The following is a 12986-nucleotide window of genomic DNA, read 5'->3' as shown; positions in this document are numbered from 1 at the left end:
ACCTTTGAAGCTAAGCAACATTGGACCTGGATAGTACTGAGCTGGGACCCTACCTAGGAATACCAGCTGCTGTAGGCTTTTCTTGCATCACTTTAATTTACATTCAAGCTGACATGCTCAAATGTGAAGGGCACTGATTAATAGAAAAAACTATCTGTTAGCACCTGGGAATAGCATATGCTGTAGGTATTTGTTGCATAACTTTAATTTACTCTGCAACTGACATGCTTCTATGTGCAGTGCACAGATTAAATAGAAATATTTTTGCACCAGGGAATAGCAGGTGCTGTAAGATTTTATTGCATCCCTTTAATTTATGTTCAAGCTATCATGACCAAATTTGAAGTGCAGTGAATCATTAAATCAAACTATCTGTTAGCTCCTGGGAATAGCAGATGCTGTAGGCTTTTCTTGCATCACTTTAATTTACTTTCAAGCTGACATGCTCAAATGTGAAGTGCAGTGATTAAATAGAAATCTTTTTGCACCAGGGAATAGCAGGTGCTGTAAGATTTTATTGCATCCCTTTAATTTATGTTCAAGCTACATGCTCAAATTTGAAGTGCAGTGAATCATTAAATCAAACTATCTGTTAGCAACTGGGAATAGCAGATGCTGTAGGTATTTGTTGCATCACTTTAATTTACTCTGCAACTGACATGCTTCTATCTGAAGTGCACAGATTAAATAGAAATATTTTTGCACCAGGGAATAGCAGGTGCTGTAAGTTTTTATTGCATCCCCTTAATTTATGTTCAGGCTATCATGCTCAAATTTGAAGTGCAGTGAATCATTAAATCAAACTATCTGTTAGCTCCTGGGAATAGCAGATGCTGTAGGCTTTTCTTGCATCACTTTAATTTACTTTCAAGCTGACATGCTCAAATGTGAAGTGCAGTGATTAAATAGAAATCTTTTTGCACCAGGGAATAGCAGGTGCTGTAAGATTTTATTGCATCCCTTTAATTTACTCTCCAACTGACATGCGTGAATGTGAAGTGCAGTGATTAATAACAAATCTGTCTGTTAGTGCCTCTGAATCCCAGATGTTGTAATCTTTTATTGCATCATTTTAATTTACTTTCAAGCTAACATTCTAGAATGTCAAGTGCAGTGATTAAATAAAAAAAATTGTCAGATTGGTCTTTGATCATATTTGCTATGAATACGCAATTAGAGTAAGTGCTTAAGGCTTACGGCCACACCAGGTTGAGAACGCCCAATCTCATCTATCCTTTGAAGCTAAGTAAATTTGGACCTGGATAGTACTGAGGTGGGACCCTACCTAGGAGTAGCAGCTGGTGTAGGCTTTTCTTGCATCACTTTAATTTATTTTCAAGCTGAAATGCTCAAATGTGAAGTGCACTGATTAATAGAAAAAACTATCTGTTAGCACCTAAGAATAGCAGCTGCTGTAGGCTTTTCTTGCATCACTTTAATTTACTTTCAAGCTGACATGCTCAAATGTGAAGTGCAGTGATTAAATAGAAATCTTTTTGCACCAGGGAATAGCAGGTGCTGTAAGATTTTATTGCATCCCTATAATTTATGTTCAAGCTATCATGCTCAAATTTGAAGTGCAGTGAATCATTAAATCAAACTATCTGTTAGCAACTGGGAATAGCAGATGCTGTAGGTATTTGTTGCATCACTTTAATTTACTCTGCAACTGACATGCTTCTATCTGAAGTGCACAGATTAAATAGAAATCTTTTTGCACCAGGGAATAGCAGGTGCTGTAAGATTTTATTGCATCCCTTTAATTTATGTTCAAGCTATCATGCTCAAATTTGAAGTGCAGTGAATCATTAAATCAAACTATCTGTTAGCAACTGGGAATAGTAGATGCTGTAGGTATTTGTTGCATCACTTTAATTTATGTTCAGGCTATCATGCTCAAATTTGTAGTGCAGTGAATCATTAAATCAAAGTATCTGTTAGCTCCTGGGAATAGCAGATGCTGTAAGTTTTTATTGCATCACTTTAATTTACTCTCCAACTGACATGCGTGAATGTGAAGTGCAGTGATTAATAAAAAATCTGTCTGTTAGTGCCTCTGAATCCCAGATGTTGTAAGCTTTTATTGCATCATTTTAATTTACTTTCAAGCTAACATTCTAGAATGTCAAGTGCAGTGCTTAAATAAAAAAAATTGTCAGATTGGTCTTTGATCATATTTGCTATGAATAGGCAATTAGAGTACGTGTTTAAGGCTTACGGCCACACCAGTTTGAGAACGCCCAATCTTATCTGACCTTTGAAGCTAAGCAACATTGGACCTGGATAGTACTGAGCTGGGACCCTACCTAGGAATACCAGCTGCTGTAGGCTTTTCTTGCATCACTTTAATTTACATTCAAGCTGACATGCTCAAATGTGAAGGGCACTGATTAATAGAAAAAACTATCTGTTAGCACCTGGGAATAGAAGATGCTGTAAGTTTTTATTGCATCCCTTTAATTTATGTTCAAGCTATCATGCCCAAATTTGAAGTGCAGTGAATCATTAAATCAAACTATCTGTTAGCTCCTGGGAATAGCAGATGCTGTAGGCTTTTCTTGCATCACTTTAATTTACTTTCAAGCTGACATGCTCAAATGTGAAGTGCAGTGATTAAATAGAAATCTTTTTGCACCAGGGAATAGCAGGTGCTGTAAGATTTTATTGCATCCCTTTAATTTATGTTCAAGCTATCATGCTCAAATTTGAAGTGCAGTGAATCATTAAATCAAACTATCTGTTAGCAACTGGGAATAGCAGATGCTGTAGGTATTTGTTGCATCACTTTAATTTGCTCTGCAACTGACATGCTTCTATGTGAAGTGCACAGATTAAATAGAAATCTTTTTGCACCAGGGAATAGCAGGTGCTGTAAGATTTTATTGCATCCCTTTAATTTATGTTCAAGCTATCATGCCCAAATTTGAAGTGCAGTGAATCATTAAATCAAACTATCTGTTAGCTCCTGGGAATAGCAGATGCTGTAGGCTTTTCTTGCATCACTTTAATTTACTTTCAAGCTGCCATGCTCAAATGTGAAGTGCAGTGATTAAATAGAAATCTTTTTGCACCAGGGAATAGCAGGTGCTGTAAGATTTTATTGCATCCCTTTAATTTATGTTCAAGCTATCATGCTCAAATTTGAAGTGCAGTGAATCATTAAATCAAACTATCTGTTAGCAACTGGGAATAGCAGATGCTGTAGGTATTTGTTGCATCACTTTAATTTACTCTGCAACTGACATGCTTCTATGTGAAGTGCACAGATTAAATAGAAATCCTTTTGCACCAGGGAATAGCAGGTGCTTTAAGATTTTATTGCATCCCTTTAATTTATGTTCAGGCTATCATGCTCAAATTTGAAGTGCAGTGAATCATTATATCAAACTATCTGTTAACACCTGGGAATAGCAGATGCTGTAAGTTTTTATTGCATCCCCTTAATTTATGTTCAGGCTATCATGCTCAAATTTGAAGTGCAGTGAATCATTAAATCAAACTATCTGTTAGCTCCTGGGAATAGCAGATGCTGTAGGCTTTTCTTGCATCACTTTAATTTACTTTCAAGCTGACATGCTCAAATGTGAAGTGCAGTGATTAAATAGAAATCTTTTTGCACCAGGGAATAGCAGGTGCTGTAAGATTTTATTGCATCCCTTTAATTTACTCTCCAACTGACATGCGTGAATGTGAAGTGCAGTGATTAATAACAAATCTGTCTGTTAGTGCCTCTGAATCCCAGATGTTGTAAGCTTTTATTGCATCATTTTAATTTACTTTCAAGCTAACATTCTAGAATGTCAAGTGCAGTGATTAAATAAAAAAAATTGTCAGATTGGTCTTTGATCATATTTGCTATGAATACGCAATTAGAGTAAGTGCTTAAGGCTTACGGCCACACCACGTTGAGAACGCCCAATCTCATCTGACCTTTGAAGCTAAGTAAATTTGGACCTGGATAGTACTGAGGTGGGACCCTACCTAGGAGTAACAGCTGGTGTAGGCTTTTCTTGCATCACTTTAATTTATTTTCAAGCTGAAATGCTCAAATGTGAAGTGCACTGATTAATAGAAAAAACTATCTGTTAGCACCTAAGAATAGCAGCTGCTGTAGGCTTTTCTTGCATCACTTTAATTTACTTTCAAGCTGACATGCTCAAATGTGAAGTGCAGTGATTAAATAGAAATCTTTTTGCACCAGGGAATAGCAGGTGCTGTAAGATTTTATTGCATCCCTTTAATTTATGTTCAAGCTATCATGCTCAAATTTGAAGTGCAGTGAATCATTAAATCAAACTATCTGTTAGCAACTGGGAATAGCAGATGCTGTAGGTATTTGTTGCATCACTTTAATTTACTCAGCAACTGACATGCTTCTATCTGAAGTGCACAGATTAAATAGAAATCTTTTTGCACCAGGGAATAGCAGGTGCTGTAAGATTTTATTGCATCCCTTTAATTTATGTTCAAGCTATCATGCTCAAATTTGAAGTGCAGTGAATCATTAAATCAAACTATCTGTTAGCAACTGGGAATAGTAGATGCTGTAGGTATTTGTTGCATCACTTTAATTTATGTTCAGGCTATCATGCTCAAATTTGTAGTGCAGTGAATCATTAAATCAAAGTATCTGTTAGCTCCTGGGAATAGCAGATGCTGTAAGTTTTTATTGCATCACTTTAATTTACTCTCCAACTGACATGCGTGAATGTGAAGTGCAGTGATTAATAAAAAATCTGTCTGTTAGTGCCTCTGAATCCCAGATGTTGTAAGCTTTTATTGCATCATTTTAATTTACTTTCAAGCTAACATTCTAGAATGTCAAGTGCAGTGCTTAAATAAAAAAAATTGTCAGATTGGTCTTTGATCATATTTGCTATGAATAGGCAATTAGAGTACGTGTTTAAGGCTTACGGCCACACCAGTTTGAGAACGCCCAATCTTATCTGACCTTTGAAGCTAAGCAACTTTGGACCTGGATAGTACTGAGCTGGGACCCTACCTAGGAATACCAGCTGCTGTAGGCTTTTCTTGCATCACTTTAATTTACATTCAAGCTGACATGCTCAAATGTGAAGGGCACTGATTAATAGAAAAAACTATCTGTTAGCACCTGGGAATAGCATATGCTGTAGGTATTTGTTGCATCACTTTAATTTACTCTGCAACTGACATGCTTCTATGTGAAGTGCACAGATTAAATAGAAATCCTTTTGCACCAGGGAATAGCAGGTGCTTTAAGATTTTATTGCATCCCTTTAATTTATGTTCAGGCTATCATGCTCAAATTTGAAGTGCAGTGAATCATTATATCAAACTTTCTGTTAACACCTGGGAATAGAAGATGCTGTAAGTTTTTATTGCATCCCTTTAATTTATGTTCAAGCTATCATGCCCAAATTTGAAGTGCAGTGAATCATTAAATCAAACTATCTGTTAGCTCCTGGGAATAGCAGATGCTGTAGGCTTTTCTTGCATCACTTTAATTTACTTTCAAGCTGACATGCTCAAATGTGAAGTGCAGTGATTAAATAGAAATCTTTTTGCACCAGGGAATAGCAGGTGCTGTAAGATTTTATTGCATCCCTTTAATTTATGTTCAAGCTATCATGCTCAAATTTGAAGTGCAGTGAATCATTAAATCAAACTATCTGTTAGCAACTGGGAATAGCAGATGCTGTAGGTATTTGTTGCATCACTTTAATTTGCTCTGCAACTGACATGCTTCTATGTGAAGTGCACAGATTAAATAGAAATCTTTTTGCACCAGGGAATAGCAGGTGCTGTAAGATTTTATTGCATCCCTTTAATTTATGTTCAAGCTATCATGCTCAAATTTGAAGTGCAGTGAATCATTAAATCAAACTATCTGTTAGCAACTGGGAATAGCAGATGCTGTAGGTATTTGTTGCATCACTTTAATTTGCTCTGCAACTGACATGCTTCTATGTGAAGTGCACAGATTAAATAGAAATCTTTTTGCACCAGGGAATAGCAGGTGCTGTAAGATTTTATTGCATCCCTTTAATTTATGTTCAAGCTATCATGCTCAAATTTGAAGTGCAGTGAATCATTAAATCAAACTATCTGTTAGCAACTGGGAATAGTAGATGCTGTAGGTATTTGTTGCATCACTTTAATTTATGTTCAGGCTATCATGCTCAAATTTGTAGTGCAGTGAATCATTAAATCAAAGTATCTGTTAGCTCCTGGGAATAGCAGATGCTGTAAGTTTTTATTGCATCACTTTAATTTATTCTCCAACTGACATGCGTGAATGTGAAGTGCAGTGATTAATAAAAAATCTGTCTGTTAGTGCCTCTGAATCCCAGATGTTGTAAGCTTTTATTGCATCATTTTAATTTACTTTCAAGCTAACATTCTAGAATGTCAAGTGCAGTGCTTAAATAAAAAAAATTGTCATATTGGTCTTTGATCATATTTACTATGAATAGGCAATTTGAGTAAGTGTTTAAGGCTTACGGCCACACTAGTTTGAGAACGCCCAATCTCATCTGACCTTTGAAGCTAAGCAAATTTGGACTTGGATAGTACTGAGGTGGGACCCTACCTAGGAATACCAGCTGCTGTAGGCTTTTCTTGCATCACTTTAATTTACATTCAAGCTGACATGCTCAAATCTGAAGTGCACTGATTAATAGAAAAAACTATCTGTTAGCACCTAAAAATAGCAGCTGCTGTAGGCTTTTCTTGCATCACTTTAATTTACTTTCAAGCTGACATGCTCAAATGTGAAGTGCAGTGATTAAATAGAAATCTTTTTGCACCAGGGAATAGCAGGTGCTGTAAGATTTTATTGCATCCCTTTAATTTATGTTCAAGCTATCATGCTCAAATTTGAAGTGCAGTGAATCATTAAATCAAACTATCTGTTAGCAACTGGGAATAGCAGATGCTGTAGGTATTTGTTGCATCACTTTAATTTACTCTGCAACTGACATGCTTCTATCTGAAGTGCACAGATTAAATAGAAATCTTTTTGCACCAGGGAATAGCAGGTGCTGTAAGATTTTATTGCATCCCTTTAATTTATGTTCAAGCTATCATGCTCAAATTTGAAGTGCAGTGAATCATTAAATCAAACTATCTGTTAGCAACTGGGAATAGTAGATGCTGTAGGTATTTGTTGCATCACTTTAATTTATGTTCAGGCTATCATGCTCAAATTTGTAGTGCAGTGAATCATTAAATCAAAGTATCTGTTAGCTCCTGGGAATAGCAGATGCTGTAAGTTTTTATTGCATCACTTTAATTTACTCTCCAACTGACATGCGTGAATGTGAAGTGCAGTGATTAATAAAAAATCTGTCTGTTAGTGCCTCTGAATCCCAGATGTTGTAAGCTTTTATTGCATCATTTTAATTTACTTTCAAGCTAACATTCTAGAATGTCAAGTGCAGTGCTTAAATAAAAAAAATTGTCAGATTGGTCTTTGATCATATTTGCTATGAATAGGCAATTAGAGTACGTGTTTAAGGCTTACGGCCACACCAGTTTGAGAACGCCCAATCTTATCTGACCTTTGAAGCTAAGCAACTTTGGACCTGCTTCTATGTGAAGTGCACAGATTAAATAGAAATCCTTTTGAACCAGGGAATAGCAGGTGCTTTAAGATTTTATTGCATCCCTTTAATTTATGTTCAGGCTATCATGCTCAAATTTGAAGTGCAGTGAATCATTATATCAAACTATCTGTTAACACCTGGGAATAGCAGATGCTGTAAGTTTTTATTGCATCCCCTTAATTTATGTTCAGGCTATCATGCTCAAATTTGAAGTGCAGTGAATCATTAAATCAAACTATCTGTTAGTTTTTATTGCATCACTTTAATTTACTTTCAAGCTGACATGCTCAAATGTGAAGTGCAGTGATTAATAAAAAAAACTATCTGTTAGCACCTGGGAATAGCAGATGCTGTAGGTATTTGTTGCATAACTTTAATTTACTCTGCAACTGACATGCTTCTATGTGCAGTGCACAGATTAAATAGAAATATTTTTGCACCAGGGAATAGCAGGTGCTGTAAGATTTTATTGCATCCTTTTAATTTATGTTCAAGCTATCATGCCCAAATTTGAAGTGCAGTGAATCATTAAATCAAACTATCTGTTAGCTCCTGGGAATAGCAGATGCTGTAGGCTTTTCTTGCATCACTTTAATTTACTTTCAAGCTGACATGCTCAAATGTGAAGTGCAGTGATTAAATAGAAATCTTTTTGCACCAGGGAATAGCAGGTGCTGTAAGATTTTATTGCATCCCTTTAATTTATGTTCAAGCTATCATGCTCAAATTTGAAGTGCAGTGAATCATTAAATCAAACTATCTGTTAGCAACTGGGAATAGCAGATGCTGTAGGTATTTGTTGCATCACTTTAATTTACTCTGCAACTGACATGCTTCTATGTGATGTGCACAGATTAAATAGAAATATTTTTGCACCAGGGAATAGCAGGTGCTGTAAGATTTTATTGCATCCCTTTAATTTATGTTCAAGCTATCATGCTCAAATTTGAAGTGCAGTGAATCATTAAATCAAACTATCTGTTAGCAACTGGGAATAGTAGATGCTGTAGGTATTTGTTGCATCACTTTAATTTATGTTCAGGCTATCATGCTCAAATTTGTAGTGCAGTGAATCATTAAATCAAAGTATCTGTTAGCTCCTGGGAATAGCAGATGCTGTAAGTTTTTATTGCATCACTTTAATTTACTCTCCAACTGACATGCGTGAATGTGAAGTGCAGTGATTAATAAAAAATCTGTCTGTTAGTGCCTCTGAATCCCAGATGTTGTAAGCTTTTATTGCATCATTTTAATTTACTTTCAAGCTAACATTCTAGAATGTCAAGTGCAGTGCTTAAATAAAAAAAATTGTCAGATTGGTCTTTGATCATATTTGCTATGAATAGGCAATTAGAGTACGTGTTTAAGGCTTACGGCCACACCAGTTTGAGAACGCCCAATCTTATCTGACCTTTGAAGCTAAGCAACTTTAGACCTGGATAGTACTGAGGTGGGACCCTACCTAGGAATACCAGCTGCTGTAGGCTTTTCTTGCATCACTTTAATTTACATTCAAGCTGACATGCTCAAATGTGAAGGGCACTGATTAATAGAAAAAACTATCTGTTAGCACCTGGGAATAGCATATGCTGTAGGTATTTGTTGCATCACTTTAATTTACTCTGCAACTGACATGCTTCTATGTGAAGTGCACAGATTAAATAGAAATCCTTTTGCACCAGGGAATAGCAGGTGCTTTAAGATTTTATTGCATCCCTTTAATTTATGTTCAGGCTATCATGCTCAAATTTGAAGTGCAGTGAATCATTATATCAAACTATCTGTTAACACCTGGGAATAGCAGATGCTGTAAGTTTTTATTGCATCCCCTTAATTTATGTTCAGGCTATCATGCTCAAATTTGAAGTGCAGTGAATCATTAAATCAAACTATCTGTTAGCTCCTGGGAATAGCAGATGCCGTAGGCTTTTCTTGCATCACTTTAATTTACTTTCAAGCTGACATGCTCAAATGTGAAGTGCAGTGATTAAATAGAAATCTGTTTGCACCAGGGAATAGCAGGTGCTGTAAGATTTTATTGCATCCCTTTAATTTACTCTCCAACTGACATGCGTGAATGTGAAGTGCAGTGATTAATAACAAATCTGTCTGTTAGTGCCTCTGAATCCCAAATGTTGTAAGCTTTTATTGCATCATTTTAATTTACTTTCAAGCTAACATTCTAGAATGTCAAGTGCAGTGATTAAATAAAAAAAATTGTCAGATTGGTCTTTGATCATATTTGCTATGAATACGCAATTAGAGTAAGTGCTTAAGGCTTACGGCCACACCAGGTTGAGAACGCCCAATCTCATCTGACCTTTGAAGCTAAGTAAATTTGGACCTGAATAGTACTGAGGTGGGACCCTACCTAGGAGTAGCAGCTGGTGTAGGCTTTTCTTGCATCACTTTAATTTATTTTCAAGCTGAAATGCTCAAATGTGAAGTGCAGTGATTAATAAAAAAAACTATCTGTTAGCATCTGGGAATAGCAGATGCTGTAGGTATTTGTTGCATCACTTTAATTTACTCTGCAACTGACATGCTTCTATCTGAAGTGCACAGATTAAATAGAAATCTTTTTGCACCAGGGAATAGCAGGTGCTGTAAGATTTTATTGCATCCCTTTAATTTATGTTCAGGCTATCATGCTCAAATTTGTAGTGCAGTGAATCAATAAATCAAAGTATCTGTTAGCTCCTGGGAATAGCAGATGCTGTAAGTTTTTATTGCATCACTTTAATTTACTCTCCAACTGACATGCGTGAATGTGAAGTGCAGTGATTAATAAAAAATCTGTCTGTTAGTGCCTCTGAATCCCAGATGTTGTAAGCTTTTATTGCATCATTTTAATTTACTTTCAAGCTAACATTCTAGAATGTCAAGTGCAGTGCTTAAATAAAAAAAATTGTCATATTGGTCTTTGATCATATTTACTATGAATAGGCAATTTGAGTAAGTGTTTAAGGCTTACGGCCACACTAGTTTGAGAACGCCCAATCTCATCTGACCTTTGAAGCTAAGCAAATTTGGACTTGGATAGTACTGAGGTGGGACCCTACCTAGGAATACCAGCTGCTGTAGGCTTTTCTTGCATCACTTTAATTTACATTCAAGCTGACATGCTCAAATCTGAAGTGCACTGATTAATAGAAAAAACTATCTGTTAGCACCTAAGAATAGCAGCTGCTGTAGGCTTTTCTTGCATCACTTTAATTTACTTTCAAGCTGACATGCTCAAATGTGAAGTGCAGTGATTAAATAGAAATCTTTTTGCACCAGGGAATAGCAGGTGCTGTAAGATTTTATTGCATCCCTTTAATTTATGTTCAAGCTATCATGCTCAAATTTGAAGTGCAGTGAATCATTAAATCAAACTATCTGTTAGCAACTGGGAATAGCAGATGCTGTAGGTATTTGTTGCATCACTTTAATTTACTCTGCAACTGACATGCTTCTATCTGAAGTGCACAGATTAAATAGAAATCTTTTTGCACCAGGGAATAGCAGGTGCTGTAAGATTTTATTGCATCCCTTTAATTTATGTTCAAGCTATCATGCTCAAATTTGAAGTGCAGTGAATCATTAAATCAAACTATCTGTTAGCAACTGGGAATAGTAGATGCTGTAGGTATTTGTTGCATCACTTTAATTTATGTTCAGGCTATCATGCTCAAATTTGTAGTGCAGTGAATCATTAAATCAAAGTATCTGTTAGCTCCTGGGAATAGCAGATGCTGTAAGTTTTTATTGCATCACTTTAATTTACTCTCCAACTGACATGCGTGAATGTGAAGTGCAGTGATTAATAAAAAATCTGTCTGTTAGTGCCTCTGAATCCCAGATGTTGTAAGCTTTTATTGCATCATTTTAATTTACTTTCAAGCTAACATTCTAGAATGTCAAGTGCAGTGCTTAAATAAAAAAAATTGTCAGATTGGTCTTTGATCATATTTGCTATGAATAGGCAATTAGAGTACGTGTTTAAGGCTTACGGCCACACCAGTTTGAGAACGCCCAATCTTATCTGACCTTTGAAGCTAAGCAACTTTGGACCTGCTTCTATGTGAAGTGCACAGATTAAATAGAAATCCTTTTGCACCAGGGAATAGCAGGTGCTTTAAGATTTTATTGCATCCCTTTAATTTATGTTCAGGCTATCATGCTCAAATTTGAAGTGCAGTGAATCATTATATCAAACTATCTGTTAACACCTGGGAATAGCAGATGCTGTAAGTTTTTATTGCATCCCCTTAATTTATGTTCAGGCTATCATGCTCAAATTTGAAGTGCAGTGAATCATTAAATCAAACTATCTGTTAGTTTTTATTGCATCACTTTAATTTACTTTCAAGCTGACATGCTCAAATGTGAAGTGCAGTGATTAATAAAAAAAACTATCTGTTAGCACCTGGGAATAGCAGATGCTGTAGGTATTTGTTGCATAACTTTAATTTACTCTGCAACTGACATGCTTCTATGTGCAGTGCACAGATTAAATAGAAATATTTTTGCACCAGGGAATAGCAGGTGCTGTAAGATTTTATTGCATCCTTTTAATTTATGTTCAAGCTATCATGCCCAAATTTGAAGTGCAGTGAATCATTAAATCAAACTATCTGTTAGCTCCTGGGAATAGCAGATGCTGTAGGCTTTTCTTGCATCACTTTAATTTACTTTCAAGCTGACATGCTCAAATGTGAAGTGCAGTGATTAAATAGAAATCTTTTTGCACCAGGGAATAGCAGGTGCTGTAAGATTTTATTGCATCCCTTTAATTTATGTTCAAGCTATCATGCTCAAATTTGAAGTGCAGTGAATCATTAAATCAAACTATCTGTTAGCAACTGGGAATAGCAGATGCTGTAGGTATTTGTTGCATCACTTTAATTTGCTCTGCAACTGACATGCTTCTATGTGAAGTGCACAGATTAAATAGAAATCTTTTTGCACCAGGGAATAGCAGGTGCTGTAAGATTTTATTGCATCCCTTTAATTTATGTTCAAGCTATCATGCTCAAATTTGAAGTGCAGTGAATCATTAAATCAAACTATCTGTTAGCAACTGGGAATAGTAGATGCTGTAGGTATTTGTTGCATCACTTTAATTTATGTTCAGGCTATCATGCTCAAATTTGTAGTGCAGTGAATCATTAAATCAAAGTATCTGTTAGCTCCTGGGAATAGCAGATGCTGTAAGTTTTTATTGCATCACTTTAATTTACTCTCCAACTGACATGCGTGAATGTGAAGTGCAGTGATTAATAAAAAATCTGTCTGTTAGTGCCTCTGAATCCCAGATGTTGTAAGCTTTTATTGCATCATTTTAATTTACTTTCAAGCTAACATTCTAGAATGTCAAGTGCAGTGCTTAAATAAAAAAAATTGTCATATTGGTCT

At 35.9% G+C, this 12986-nt stretch overlaps 2 pseudogenes; both read left to right on the top strand.

Annotated features, from left to right (window-relative positions):
• Positions 1 to 6477: 6477 nt before the first annotated feature.
• LOC118240337 lies at positions 6478 to 6596 on the top strand (annotated as a pseudogene).
• Positions 6597 to 10554: 3958 nt separating this feature from the next.
• LOC118240336 lies at positions 10555 to 10673 on the top strand (annotated as a pseudogene).
• The last annotated feature ends 2313 nt before the right edge of the window (positions 10674 to 12986 follow it).

This window comes from Electrophorus electricus, chromosome 19, assembly GCF_013358815.1.
Source record: "Electrophorus electricus isolate fEleEle1 chromosome 19, fEleEle1.pri, whole genome shotgun sequence".
Lineage (NCBI taxonomy): Eukaryota > Metazoa > Chordata > Actinopteri > Gymnotiformes > Gymnotidae > Electrophorus > Electrophorus electricus.
This window is presented reverse-complemented; position numbering and strand designations above follow the sequence as displayed.